Here is a 14,050-nt window from a genome sequence, read left to right on the forward strand (position 1 = left end):
TATTAATAGCTCTCATCGATAAAAGTCAACGGCAAACACGATGAATTTTGATTTTTAATGAGATATTGGGGGAACATAAACCAGGTTGCGAGCGCGAAAATTTGCTTTTATACAATTCGCATACAACGCCGGTTATTAGTGGAACAATGAAATAATATTCCGGTACTAATGGCAACGGACTGGAAAATAAATTCCAATGTAATTACAACGGCGCTCTGGCTAACCGTCGTAGAAACGCGTTTTCATTAGTGCTTTTACGGAATTAAATATTGCATGATATTGGCACAAAATATATTTCCACGAAGCTGGCAGTGAAGCACTTTAAGCGGAACAGCAATACAGCCTACAAGAATATTTATGGTCTAAAATAATATCAAACGCAAATTTACGGAAAGGCAGAATGAAAAATAATAGATAAACGTAATTGAATCTTTTTACACAAGCAGGTTTCGAAAAATATATAAGTTTTTATAATCATTTCCATGAATCTAATCATGAACAAGGATAAAAAGGAAAATTTAAAAAAATAAGCCACTTGGAAAATCGTAAAAATTTATTTGGTACAATTAACACGTATTTTCCTTTAAGAGCGTTCCCATTTTGCTTGCCATATAATATAATATTCTATTTGAGTAGAATTCTGGCAGAGAGGGAGGGATAGGCTCCAATAATTGAACGGGAACCAATAACTGTAGGTATGCTCTAGCCACGTTCCACTAACCGCAGCTACTGGATACTATGATTCTCATTCGCGGATGAGCGGATCATTAATTCGGTTACAACGGGTTATTAATTTAACAGTGCGTAACCAACTCAAGTTTTCCGCATTATGAATTTAATCGTCAATCTGACATAACTTGCATGTTTTTAATGTGCGTCAGGACAATCTGATAAGAAAAAATATTAATGAGATCAAATTTATCTTCTTTGATATAATCTTCCTTAATAATTCATCTGAACGATTCCATTGTTCTGCATTCTGATTTTATCAAAGCTGTTTATTACATTATTACAAAGATGATAATGAAAATTGGATAGAAGAAATTTTAGAATTTCGTAAAAAAGTCTCAAAATTTTAGCTTATTTTATTTGTTAGATTACATTAAACAGTTGCAAAATTATTTAGACAACAGTTATAGGAAGCTTCCTTAAATGAGAAAAAAATTTAACAATTATGCAAATTACAAACTTGAATAAATTAAACTTAATATTAAAAACATAAAGCGCTTTGATTTGTCACGATGAGTTAAGTGACTCGCGACCTTTTTATATGTTAACTCGATGCTTGCGATTGCACCACATCATCACCGACGTATAAAGTAACGAGAGAAGTTACGGCGTAATTGATCGCATTATTTGTGTCCGTGTGAGCACTCCGGTCTCGTACTCGGATGAACTTCGATTGAGGTCGCGCGTTCGATCGAAGGTTATCTACGTTCTCCTTGCTAGAGCAGTAGCGTAAGTTCAAACCCGAATGGAAGTCGTTCGTACCCCTTGTGGAATTCCTCGTGCAGCAAGGTATCGTCTACGTGGCTATAGAGAGCGTTAATGATGAAAGACGATCAACCCCGGTCCGGTTTATTCGTCGGTCTTATACGCGATGCCCGTGAACTCGGGTATCCTTGACTCATATTAATTATGACCTACGAATAGTTCCCTTAATAAAACGAAAACCTTTTAACAGAATTGCATTTGTATGAATAATCCTTTATCCTTGTTATTTTATTTATGATCAAATTTTATATTTAACTGTATTATGATAATTAGGTGTGCACAATCCTAGAGTTATTTGATACTGTTGTCGCAGTTCATTTATATGTTGAGAGAAGTTTAACGTATATCCTGCACACACAACATAGCTTTGCTAATATGTGATGAAAAACTTAGTCAAGCGTAATTTTCACTGCATTACGCGCGGATCTAATTATTCTCGCATATTTGCCATATTTAAACACACCAGTCCGTATATATTTTATTTTATCGCCGACATTTAATGTATTTTGTTTCGAATTAATTTTTATTTGCATATGTACAATTTTTACGAACTGTCCACTCTGAAATGGGATATTAATATATTTAAACCATTTATTTAATTTTCTTCTTTAAAATAGAATTTAATATTACATTTCTCATGTTGCAAATATTGTATGAAAGCAATTAGATAATTAGCAGATAATATGTATAATCTGGTAATACTTTTATTTAAAAAACAAATTAAAAAAATTGAAAAGATTAGCGAAAGGCTTGATTTTATTTTCAATTATTTTGTTAAACTTTCTCTTTTACATGTCTTCTTTAAAACGATGGTTTTTTTCAAACAAAATCTATGATTAATTAATTATCAATCTTACTATCTAATTTAATTATTTTTTTAGATTACCATCTTCTCTTTCTCTTTTGTTCTACTAATGCAAATAACCTTTGCTATAAATTTTTATACTATCCAATTTAACGTAGAATACAACCATTCAAATTAGTTATTCACTACGTGTCTGCAAAATTTGTAAGGGACGATACTTCCTACTTACTTTTTCGAGAGCATTATGTAAACGTTTTCTGCAAAATGCCTATCGGGAAGACTTAATGATGAAACGTGATCTGCTTCATCGAATACCTTGCTTAACGATCGTGGAATTAATTTCTTAGTGGGCGATTATGAGCTCGCAAAGTGTAGTTGTCTTCTTTTTTGAGGGGTCGTTGAATTTTCGCGAAGTAATCAGGAGCGACGGGAGTCACGTAAACGTATAATTGCAGCCGATTCGTTTGCACCTTCTCGTCCGTGACACTCCGAAATAAGCTTCCGCGAGAGAATCGTCTTACATTCCCCACGGAACTTTGCCGCGTTGGCGCGTTCTACGTGTTTAATGATGAAAGATGATCGTCCGGGCGGACTCCAATTTATCGCTCGTTTATCGGCCGACGTTTCATAAACGTTCGGACCAATCGAGGGCGAAACAATTTATCGTGGAAAAAAAAACTTATGGCCGAGCGTTTAAAAAAAATTTGCGTTTACCGGGAATCTCTGCCCTAAGAATTGATAATAATTTTGATGGAAGTTAAGCACTTGGGCAATCCATCATAATCCACGACCAGAATTGTATCGTGTCGTGCGAAATGAGACTAAATGACATTTAATAAATTTTGGAGAATACAGTCGATTTGAGTATATATTAAAATTTATTGAATTCAAGTGATGATTTTTATAAATATTTATAAAAAAATATTTATATTTTTGGCAATACGTTTTAGCTCAATTGAATTATTGTGTAATTCGCAAGAGTTACGTCGAAAGTTTTGTTATCAAAGCAAGAAAATGTTACAATATTTCATTTACATTAATATTGACACATTAGAAATCAATATTGTTTACACAATCAGAGTTAAATTTGTTAAATTTACTTACATGTTTGTTAAATTTATAATTTGTCATATTCTATAGCAGCATTGATTTGTATTATACGTACTATATGGGACAAAGCAACATTCACCTGGACTCGATAGAAATTTACAATTTAAATCGTGTATAAAATATTAATTTCTGGCGTATAGTTTACCTCAAAGGGAGGTTTACCGATATAATGTAATTAAATTGTTGTTTAATTCTTGATTTTCATTAAAAGTTTTATTACAAAGTGAAAGTATTGCGCTGTAAACATTATAAGCGGCTTTGATTTCTGATTATTGCATTGGAATATAAATCGCTAAAAAATTAAGAAATTATTTGGAATTATTAGATGGATATATTCATATATAGATATAACAGATTGACGTACGTCATGTGAGGTATATTGATATTTCAGTACGTCTACGCTAAGGTACCACGGTGGACACTGTGCGACGGAAATTGGTCGTTTCCCCATGGAATTGCCGTATGCTCGAAACATTGTCTCTATCTAGGCGTGGAGTATAAATAACGAAATACGTTTAATCCGATCAGACTGGGCTAGTCTCGAGATTTATCGTTCGATGTATTGCATAATTCATCGATTCTTAGCACGCCGAATTCGCGCCGCAGAATACTCCTCTCTACACGAACCACGAACTGTTTCTCGTCGCCACTATTTCGGTCCGCTCGTAATATCGATTCACACGTCTGTAGCCTTTAATAAATTTTGGTAACTTTTTTTAAATTTTTTTGCTAAGAAATCTTTTTGGATAAAAACAATATTTCTATTTAAGTTGGTAAGTTTATTGTGTTACTACTATTGTAACTTGTAAATAATATCTTTTATTTTAAATAGTATGTATGTTTTATCCGTGTTTAAATTTTTTTAAAGTGATTTAATACAAAGACAAACTGAAACACTTTTAAATTATTTTAAAGACAAATTTTTTTATAAATGTGGGTTTAATTTTTAATTAACTATAATGAAAAAATTATGGTCTTAACTTTGAGAAGATTTTCAACTATTTTTGTAATTTAATTATTTCTGCTGTATGAAAAAAAATATGATAAATCATTAACGATGCTTTATAACTTTTTTCTTCAATATGTTACGCATTTCAAAGTTCTACTCATATTTGCCAAGATTGAAGATAAGAGAAAATCGAGATGGTACAGACGAGAGAGAGAGAGAGAGAGAGAGAGAGAGAGAGAGAGAGAGAGAGAGAGAGATGGGATGGAGATGAAGATGCCAATTCATTAAAAATCTTGAGAAAATAAAATTAAACTAGAAATTCAAAAAGTGAAATTAAATTACAAAGCTCGTAATTTACTTCCTCTTATTATAGAATTCTCTGGCTTAATATATATATTTTAACATGATTTTGTGACATTTTATAGACGTCTAAAGTCAGTCAATAAGATGACAAATTTTGCGAGGAAAAAGTTGCATAATCGACGGAAATGGTTGGTATTTTATTCTCGATGTTCTTTTACTAACATTTGAATTCAATTGTACTTTCACGCTTATATTGTACATTTTTCTATCGCATTAAAACTTTCTGAACCGTATTATACAGAAATTATTAATGTTTTTGAATTTATAACAAAGTTCAGAGCATATATTCAACTTGCTATGCAATCATTAAATAATTATAAACTTTTTATCTATTTCTCATCTGATTAAGTATAGATGATTTAACTATGAATGAAATAATATTTTAAAATTAAATTAGAATAAATCATAATTTACAGTTTTATATAAATTACATTTATAATTTTATAGTTAAACAATATGTTTTACATTATTTATAGACAATCAATTTTTTAAAGAAGAATTTTTGAAAGATTGCAATATATGCATGTTATTATGGTCCCATACTGCACATATGAAAGATATATGCGATCGCTGAGCGAAGTACGGAAGCTTGATGCAGAAGAGGCAGGGATGAATATCTTCATAATGTTAAATCGCACGCTGAACCGGTTTTAACGTCACAGCTATTTTCATGCGACCTACTTTATGCTGGGTAGCGTCGTAACGAGCTTGCCTTCGAACAAATCCAAAGTGCCTCCAAGTCGACATTTCTGGTCGTTCGTTCAGGAATTGCGAAATTTTCGGCTGTTCCAATAACACCGCTTTCGCATGAAGTTTCATCAGGGCTTTAAACCAGACACGAAACTTTCAATTCTCTCTTGTAGTTGCGCAATTTTATTCGTTGTTAGGAAAAGAAACTTATATTATTCGAAGCAGAAGTATCCGTTGTTATTGGGTCGCTAGATTTGATCATCGAACGCAATATCTTTCTAAATTAGGAAAATTTTAGTTATATATACACACATGTGCATGACTTGTGTGTTTTCAATTAAATATTTTAGTTGTCTAAAGTCATATTATTTTGCGCGTTTAAATTTAAAAATAATAATTTCTAATTAACTGTAATTTCTTCATACGATCTTTTGAATCTGTTATAGAGAAAAATCTCTCTAATAAACTTATCTAAGTAAAAGGGAAATGAAATGATCGGCGCATTCCTTTTTTACCTGAATTTCTAGTTGCGTCATTAATATTCTATACCGAAATTTGCTGGTCGTCCGGTGTAATCGACCGTGCCGGTTCAAAATAGTTGGTGCATTCTTCCCCCGAGCGACGACGCTTAAAGCACGTTCGGCGTCGTGCGGCGCAAAATTAATTTCACGGCCGTTAATCACATGGAATGACGTTTCATATGCGCGCCGGAGTCGTCCGGCGTCGCGACGGAGTAGCCGCGTTCACGAGACCGCCCCTCGGAATTCCACGTCATCGCGGAGAAGAGCTCGCCGGCTGAGCACTCGGATCGTATAAGCCCTTTCGCTCTACTTCTCATGTCTACTCGTCGCAGCTTTTTCATTCTGGCTTGAATATTTGCTATCTCTCTCACTCTCCCCTTCCTCATCTCTCTCTTTCTCTCTCGATCTCTTGTCTGCATCTTCAGCACACCCCTGCTAGAAGTCTCCTCGAACCTTCCGAGGGCGCGTCAGCCTTGCGGCAGTGTGGTGTTTCCTGCTGCCTCTGGGACTGCTTCCATCTCAAAATGAGAAAAGACATGCAAAGATAGATTTGCAAGAAGACTATAAATGTTCCGGAGAATTTTGTTATGCAAGACACTCAACGTATTTAGAAAAAGAAATTGCGACGAAAGTATAAATATAGACAGGATTTTTATGAAGCTATAAGATATTTTTTTCTCGTACTTTTCCTCTTTTGATTAATTTACTCTTCATATACATTATATGTATACATATATATTTTTGACCTTAAAGATAAAAATCTATATTAACTATTTTAGTTTTTTTATATCTCTTTTTTAATGCTTGCGATATTGAAAATTTTTTAAGTCAAACTGATTGTTATAATTTATTTGTGCAAACGTTAATATTATTTATCCAAAAAAAGTCTACGTCTTTATTTTTTATTTATGAAAAAATTTAATGGTTGTTAGTATTTTTAATATAATTTAGAATTTCTTTGATAAAAACTGTAAAACAAAAGACGATAAATATCGAAATGTATTTTACGCAGGCTGAAACATTTTGTTATTTTCGGAATCAAATTTACGCGAATCGATTGCCGTGCCAACGGGGTGAATCGAGGTGCATAACGACTTTCGTCCAGAGAAAACGCTTAATGAAATGCGACTGCGGGATGCGCACGTTGAGCGAGATTAATCGTCGTGAGTGCGGAATGCAACCGCGAATTCGTTCAAAATTGTAGAGGTAACAAAATCAATGAATAAATCAAGCGTCTATTTAATCCATTCCAGACATTCACGGTAGTTATGCAATATCGCGAAAAATGGCAATTAGATAGTTATTTCTTTTTTTATTTTACTCGAGTAGTTTGCGCGATCTAATTTTTCAATTAAGAGCGATAATGATCCAATCACGATCGTGTCGAAGAAGATACGTTTGAGAGACGCGCTCTTGGAAAAGAGTGCTAAAAATAAGAGGATAAAACGGATCGACCTTGTTGATCACCCAGACGAAAGCCTCGATACTCGTTAAAATCGACAGCACGGAAATTTTCCTGTTAGCGTATCTCGGAAACGTAGAGTATTTAACGCATACCTTTGTGTCTTAGTAACATGCTGTATGAACTTCCACGATTCTCTTTGCTACCATCACAAGTCGACTTTATTGCGATGGAAATGTGAACAGTAGTTTGACTAGGTAATTAAGCTAAAGGAAAGATATCACTAAGTATTTAAAATATTTTTGCAGGAAGAAACAGTACTTTTATATCGAAAAATTTGGGCTTAAAAACAAAGAAAGAGGGAAAGACAGTAACGTTTTATTAATACAAAATATTATCAATAGTATTATCTATTTAACTGTACATGCGTAAATAGCGATAGTTTTACCGCATTTAACGCTTGTTGTACGAGTTATAATCAATTCGACCTTCGACTAAAGTCTAACGTAACCTTATTCGAAGTGGAGAGGTACACCTCTATTAGTTTTAGTTCAAGTGTAAATTTCATTGTTATATTGAATATACGATACCTTTGATAAGATAAGCATAACATAGTAAAACTTTACAGTTATACACACTCTCCTTTCCCCTTTCCCTACTCGCTACAAACATTTATATTAAGGTGGATTTATTGGGGAGACGTAAGGATGGAATTAATTAATTAGTATGTGAAATAAAGCAAAATACAATAAGTAAAATGGATCAAACATAAAAGAAATGATTATTAAATAATAAATAGCTAAATTAATAATAAAATTATAAAATTAAAATAAGTATAATAAATTATGATTAAATTAAAGTAAATTGTGTTAATTATTTTAATACATATTGACCAGAGGAAAATATACGCATTTTAACGTAGCTTAATTAAACCAAAATAAAACGAGCAAACCTGATCAGAGTCTGATTAAGATAAAATGGACTACTGGAGTGCAATTACTCGACTATCAGAACTGAGATAAGTTTAGACTACGGGAACACAATCTAATTAAAATAAAATTAACGGAACAAGCACGTTGTAATTAAAACAGAGTAAATTAAACTTGATGCCAAATTAAAATAAAATGCAAACGATTAAAAGAGGGCAAAAATTTGTGACGTTAGCGCTTTTTACTGATCTCAAATACTTTTTAATAAGAAAAAGTTTAGAATTAATTATTCAGTTCCGTTTTTTGGGCTTTCTCCCCGATTTATACATTATTAAATAATTTTTTCACTTTCTAGTAGCCTAGTTAGCGAACAAGAAATATATATAGTACATATCTGAATAAAGTTTCATTTATAATTGTAAAAGCTTTTAGCAGATCAATGTGAGTTACTGGTTGGAAAAATGTTTCTAATGGAACTTTAGAACTCAGATATGTAATCTATTTTTGTTCACACTAAAAAGCTATTAAAAATAAAAAAAAAAGTAACGGAAATCGAAAGAAAGCCCAAAAACGGTCTTATTCATCCTCTGTTCTAAAATTTTATTTAGTTGTTTTAATATAGTAAAATGTTTCTTAAAAATCTTGAAAACTTTAATCTTTTACATCTATTTGTTTTTTGATAATTTGATTAGATATTACTTGAAATATCAATATATCATTGGGCTACTTTGAACACATTTATTGAACACATTATAATTTGAAAATTGTTATGAGCTTAACATTTCCATATCAGGATTTTTGGCTTTAATTAATTTCTAGAATATACCATTAAAGTAATATGCAATGATTGTAGGGCCCATCGTTTGCAGTCAAAGGGCAAATATGATATTTAAATTGATGATAGATTCCACCGCAATACCTCAGCGATAATAATATAACAATAATAGGAGCAACATAAGATAATAACGTAATATAATGTTGCTCATAACATAAATACTAACTGCAATAATAAGTGTAATAATTAATTTTAATTTTTATAATAATTTTATTAGATTGCTACGTTAGTTTGTGTGTGTGTACGTTTATATGCTTTAAATCATAGACATATTCTGTGATATTTCTGAGTATTAGTAGATACGGAAAAAATAGGACAAGAGCGTACATAAGCGAGTCAGAAGCAATAGGGCTTACAGCCATCGGAATTTAGTAGAATTGGTCGACGCCTCACGGGGCGTCGAACCCTTATTATGAACCAGTGGTACCGCTTGATGCAAGCTTCAAGGGGTGCGCGAGGGACCGGGGATTAGGGGAAAGGTAAATAACGTTCGAGAAACCAATATCGGCAAAGCCCTGGTTGCCTGCGAGACAAAAGTTTCCTGGTCGAGCTCGCTGGGCAAAGGCAACTTCCGGCAATAGTGTTGCGGCAAAGAAGTAGGAAACAAAACGGGGTAGAGGGAAAATGGTGAAGGAGAAGGAAAATAAGGCACATGTCCGTTACCCTCATCGATCATCGGTTATAACTATCCGTTCGTAAAACGTTACGTTTTCCACGAAATGATGTTCTCTCTTGCAAAATGCTATTGTGTTTCTCGTTGAACGGCGTTTTTCAATGCTATTGTTTTAGAGTTATTGCTTTCTTCGTTTGTGAGAGATTTCTTATTCCTACCAACAAGCTAATGTCTTAAAAAATTAACTTGCACAATTATGGATATAATATGTCAGGTGGCATCAATTGTTGAAGAAGTATAATGTAATTGTAGATTATATCTTTATTATTATCTCTTACCAGTTTATTTTTGGAGTGCTATTATAGGTAAATTGTAAACTTTCCTTCAAACGTTAATTCAGTCCTTTATTACTAAAATGTTGATAGCTCAAAATAACATTTAGTAAGATTTTATTGACATTAAAATAGTGTTAGTTCAATTATTTTAACACCTTGCAATCTATAAAATAAAAAGTGTTAAAGTAATTTTTGAAAAAGTGTAAAAAATAGTTAAAAATTTTCTGAGTAAATTTTCAGAGTGATGTTAATGGAGGAAAAATGAGTAGCACTTTCCAAGGTTTAACACATATTTTTGACTTAGAAGACATATAGTAATGTATGTTTATAGCGCGCAACAACATTTAAAGTAATAAGATAAAGCGAAATATTGCAAGTTAGGGATTTAAATTGTATTATATAAAATACAATACTTGAAATAAGTTGTGATTTAAAATACATATGTACAAATGGACATTACTTGTCGAGAATGCGAATACAATGACGGCAGTTGAAAAAGAGAAAAATACATTTGACCGAATGCGCGCGTATCGCGATCATCCTGAAATCTTGCGAATTAAGTGCATCCGCGCGGCGCAACGATTCGCAATCGATCGAAAATTTCTTCGCCGCACATCGCGTATAAAAATACGCGGTACGAAACCGTCGGCCTCGCGAAGAGTATCAAATTCATGAAATGGCTTTTTTCATCCGGATGCAGTTGAAAATCGAGTCCGTTATCAATCTCTCAGGCAGCCCTCGATATTACACTCTCGCGAGTTTTGAGCATATAAACGTTTTAAAGTGGAAGCTCTAGCGCATGAAGCTCGTCAAGCTTGATCTTCAAACTTAGTGTCAATCATTGTATTGGATTCGCGTGCAGTTTCGATGAAAAATCAGTGCATCAGCTGTTTTCAAGTCAAATCTTTTTTTTCCTTTTTGTTAAAAAATTTTATTGAATTTCTTCGGGTAAATGTGGTAGATACCTTCGCAAGTAAACCTCAGGTTAAGTTAAAGTAAGATTTATCTAAAATTGATTACACAGAATACTGTTATCTATTTGCTTTCCTGAAATTTTCAGTTCGCGAAGAGATTTTTACACACTTTGCAACGCGGCGTTCTGCTCCCTATTTGTCCATTACGCGGAGATGGTACTTCCAGGGGTGCGTTTTAAAAAGCAGCTTCCTCGAAGCGAGAGGCAAGCAAAATCTTTTCGTGGACTTTTTACCGCTACGGCAGTCGTGAGGCACGCACATTCGTGGAATCGCGTAGGTGATCGACGCGACGCGACGACGCCAAGTCGTCGGTTCATCGTTTACACCCTTATTACGGGCCTCGTCTGTAGGAATTGCGCTTCGTTCGCGCCAACGATTTCTGGGTAAACTCCTGGGGAGGCAAACGGGACGCAAATATCACCGGCGTTTGTGAACGCGATTTATCGAGCACTCGAGCTGGCTCCTTACGTACGCATCCGTCGTGCCTTCGCCATCCGCGTGTGCATGCGCGCATTTATGTAATGCGATTACCGAAACGAGTCGCGCCTTCCTCTTTGTGTCAACATGCCTGCTAAATGCGCCGTAGCCGGCCGTGTTTAAATAAAAACAGCGGCTGACTCTATTAAATACGCAAGGCGATTGGTAGAAGTTGGGAGGTGAAAAGACGAGTAGATTTATTCAATCTTTTTACCGTCTTTATTTATTAACAGATAAATCTGAATTTCTATCTCTTAAATTTCCCACGAGTCATATGCACGTGATCGTGGAATGTTTAAGAATTACATTGAATGGAAGAATCTTGATAGTTTTACGATGTGTAAAATCAATATTATACTATATTATATTTTAAAAGCTAAATAGTTCATACAATAAAAAGAAGAAATATTTAAAATTATATAATGGTTTAATTATAAAGTTTTCTCTTTTTTTTCAATATTTTATATTACATTATCTGTTTACTCTCAAAATCTCTGTTAAGTATATTTTTAAACTATGTATACAATTGTAAACTAATATAGGTATAAATTATTTATTATAATATGTTTCTAATTTAAGCATGATTATTTTTGAAAATTATTTTTAAATTTATACTTTTATTAAAATTAAAATTATTTTTAAATTTTTTTCTTGATTTTCTCTTTTTCTTTTAATAAAATTTAATTTATTTTATAATCAATTGTTTAGGGTAACAAAACTTAATAATATAAATTTTTAAATTCTGAATTGCTCGCACTGCAATGCAGTAAGCAGCGTTACGTTGCACGTAACTGCGTCATAAGTGACTTACCATTCGCGTTTCTGGTTTCTATGGCATTTACAGACCAATTCAAGGTAATCATTAACAAACATTCTCGCCCTTTGATCATACTTCCTTATGGTGTGCGTGCGTTTATTGTATAATTGAAACGGCCGGTGGCATGCGCTCGCATATTGACGTTCCTCGTGTTGTAATACCTCGTACAATATTACTACAAATAATTACCTTAATTAAAATTATTATGTCGCATTAAATACGTTATGACAAAGTTGTCGAATGTTCCGTCGCTGATGAATAAAATAATTTTCCATCCAATTTGCGCTTGATTTCCCTTTAATGCATCGATGAAACGTCTGAAATTGCTGATCGAATTCGCCAATAATCTCAAATCATATCGCTCATTTGTTACAACAACGACATTTGTTATAACGACATTTTTGAGTTATTTGCAAACAAAGAAAAGAAAATTCCGATGAAAATTCATTACACTGAATGACGCTGTTATTCCTTTATTCCTTTACAACTGGTTATTACATCAATTCGTTATTACATTAAAATCTTGTTTTAAAATTAATATTACAAAATTTTAATAATTTTAAACAGTTAAACTGTAAAATTTTGGTTTTTGAGCTCTGTCACTGTTACAGCAAACATATTGTGATACTATCTGCTAAAAATACATCGCTTATTTCTTACAGTAATGATATAATTAAAAAATTGTGACTTGAGTTATCTCCAAAAAAAGGAAAAGTCTGATAAGAATTGAATCAAAGAAGTGAAGAAATAATGATATTTTTATTCTACAATAAATAGATCAGATTCGCTCGATCAAATCATTTAAAAGTATTAAATTTTAATGATTTAAAACGTTTAAGCTGAAAAAAGTTGTTTTCTTGTGTTGTATCATTGAATGATATTTGCGGATGGCTCTTTTTGAAGAAATAATTTCTGATCTTTCAAAACAAATGTTTAATATTACGAAAATCAATGTATATCCTCCACATGAAATAAAATCACGCGATAGTGGTATACGACTACGCCCGCAGCATCGTCGCGCAAAGCAGAAAGCACGCTAAGGCTCGCGACGTGCCCGCGATAAATCGGAAGCGCGGTAAAATAGAAGTTTTCCAAGCGATTGAGCCCGCTCGGAAATGCACGTGGCGTATTTTTCCAACCGCCGCTACCATTTTTCCGCAAACGCGGCGGCTCGCGATGAGTTACAACCGTCATAATGCTATGCTAGTCGGCGCCTCCAACCGCGGTCACGTAGAATCGCGTACGTACGTGGACCGGGTGGTTGTTCATGCACACCTACACCCACACACATACACACACACACACACACACACACACACACACGAGAGTATGTACACGTGCACGTATCGTCGATACACGTTCGGCGAAGACGCCACCGAAAGATTACATTGGGCAAAGCGTGCATTAAACACGCCTGATATGCAATTATGCATTCGCGATGCGTGCGCGTCGTTACGAGCGTCGACGAGAGATGCCACGATGTCAAATCGATGTATCGCGATCTCGAGGCTCGGCTGAGAAATCCGGCTAGATCCTATATATCCAATTTCGTGTGTATGCTTAACGTTTTACTGCAAAAATAACACATTTAATTTTTTTTCATGACAAACATGGGACTTCTAAAGATATTCGATTTTAATCAAAACTGATAGATAAAATTTTTTAATAATTGAAAAATTTTTGAACATTAATAGTCAATGAAAAATTTAAAGTTTAGTACAACTAAATATATTTAC

General features: G+C 33.5%; 1 protein-coding gene across 1 annotated transcript in view; it reads left to right on the plus strand.

Moving 5' to 3' along the window:
• LOC105193207 overlaps positions 1–14,050 on the plus strand; it is a 293,217-nt gene that overhangs the window by 2,565 nt on the left and 276,602 nt on the right.

Source organism: Solenopsis invicta, chromosome 10 (genome assembly GCF_016802725.1).
Source record: "Solenopsis invicta isolate M01_SB chromosome 10, UNIL_Sinv_3.0, whole genome shotgun sequence".
Taxonomy (NCBI): Eukaryota; Metazoa; Arthropoda; class Insecta; order Hymenoptera; family Formicidae; genus Solenopsis; species Solenopsis invicta.